Source organism: Alligator sinensis, unplaced genomic scaffold (assembly GCF_000455745.1).
Source record: "Alligator sinensis unplaced genomic scaffold, ASM45574v1 scaffold674_1, whole genome shotgun sequence".
NCBI lineage: Eukaryota > Metazoa > Chordata > Crocodylia > Alligatoridae > Alligator > Alligator sinensis.
In genome coordinates this window covers 53,748-55,816 of record NW_005842032.1, presented here as the reverse complement: position 1 = coordinate 55,816, position 2,069 = coordinate 53,748, and the positions used below count along the sequence as shown (strand labels likewise).

Here is a 2,069-nt window from a genome sequence, read left to right as displayed (position 1 = left end):
CAGGGCTGGCTGCAGCCGGGAGGCTCTAAACAGCTGTGCCGGGCTCTGGCATCAGCTCCACAGCAGCGCGTGCAGGTGTGCCTCAGAGTGGGCGATGAGGAAAAGGCCTGAAGCAGTGCAGCCCTGGTCTCTCCCCCACTCCCGGCACGGAGGTGATGATCCCGGTACAGCTGTTTGTAGCCAGCCCACTGCTTGCTGCAGCTGCCCAGAGCCCGGGCTGGCTACAAACAGCTGCATCATGTGTATTCAGCATCCCTGTACTTCAAAATGGCAGTGGGGATGCTTTAACTAAAGCTCATTTGATTTTAGTTATCCCCAGTGTTTTGATTTATGGGATGCTAAATACACAAGATGCTGTGGGCTCTTTAATTAGAGAGGCTCTTTAATTAGAGACAGCTCTGGCTGTATTCCTTTACCTTGGAATATTTTTTTAGTCTCTTTTATGGGGCTTTTTTATTATATAGATCAGGGCTGTCCAGTTTCAAGTGGAACTAGCAAGGGCTGGATGTTGTGGGAGCAGCACTAGCAGCATGCAGGGCCTGTGGCCCCTGTATACTCAGCACATACATGTGCGTGGATGCTTCCCCCACCTCCCACCACACTGCATACACATGGGCAGGTGCTTCTTCATGACATGTCTTATCTTCAGTCCCACCTTGGTTTCTCTTTGGCACCACACTGCATGGACACCCTAAGCTGGCAGCTCCCCTAGCACTTCAGGTTGTGCCACATCATGCTGCCTCATCCCCTGGAGCAGGGGCATGCAGCAGAAGCCAGGGGAGGAAGTGTGAACCCTGAGACCCCAGCTGCAGTTATAACCAGAGTAATAGGGACAGCAGCAGCCAAGTGGGAGCCCAGGGACTGCAGGTTATGTGACCTGTGTGCCAACCTTGATACAGATCATTTTACAAATATTTCTTGTTGAATGCATGGAGCTGGATTCACAAAAAGGAACGGAGTTTATTAGTAAATAATATTGCTGTTTCAGAATGTTAATCAGTATTTGCTTGGATATTTGGTTTATTTCTACATTCAGAAAAAAACTGGCCATTACAGGTCCAGATTTTCAGAACAGGGGTCATTCACACTCCTGCACTGTGTGTGTAATTTCACTGGCCCAGACACCCCTGTGCATGCTTCAGTAATTTTGCTAAGCCCAAAACCAGAAATGGTTTTTGCAGGCAGAGAAAGTGTTAGATTGGTTAAAGTGCAAACAAGATCAGATGCATGTGTATACACACACATTTTTCTGTTAGTGGCTGAAGATTTAAGTTACAGTATTGATGTAATAATTTTTATATTTCTGCATTACTTCATTACTTTTCTGTAAGCACATAAAGTGTTTTCAATTAACCCTAAAATTATTAGTTGCAATTTAAAAGCTATTAAATACTGAATAGAAAAGTCATTTACTCAATATAATTCTACAAAGAAGCAATGGACTGTGTTAACTCCTTTGTGGATTTTGACCACTTTTTCATTCTTAATTTACTGTTTGATCCTGAGTATTCAGGAGGTAATTCAAATGATAACTCACAAATCAACAAATTTCATTCCACCCTGTCCAGTTCTTGAGATTCTGGTTCCTATAGAGGGCCCTGACTCAGTGCTCACAAAAATCTTTGGCAAGACAGCCATGGACATTGGAATTAATCTAAAATTCAAAAACTATGAGCTGTTTGCTTCTTCAAGCAGGAAAAGGAGGAAAAATCTCTAACAGAATGCTAGATGTTTAGCATAAATTATATTTACACAGCTAAATTGGGGGCAAATTATTACAAGCAGTGTTGTCAGCATGCAGTTTGTTTTTCTTTCATCTAGATTTGGAAATGGTATAATTATCAGGAGGACGTGTGAGATTTACCTGGGAAGATAAATGTTGGGTACTGATTTTATTCATCTATTGTGAAAAAATCTTTTAAGATATTTAAGCTTTTAAGATATTTCATGGGTGGCAAAGAGCAGAGGAGACCTCACAGTAAACTAAAGGTCAGAATTGTAGGTACCACCTATATGTTACATACAGGATAAATTAATATACGTTATAACTTTATTTTTCTTTCTGTGTT

The 2,069-nt window shown here is 42.0% G+C and overlaps 1 protein-coding gene across 28 annotated transcripts in view; it reads left to right on the top strand.

Annotated features, from left to right (window-relative positions):
- ANK3 (ankyrin 3) overlaps positions 1-2,069 on the top strand; it is a 595,175-nt gene that overhangs the window by 569,239 nt on the left and 23,867 nt on the right. The gene's annotated exons all lie outside the window — the stretch shown is intronic.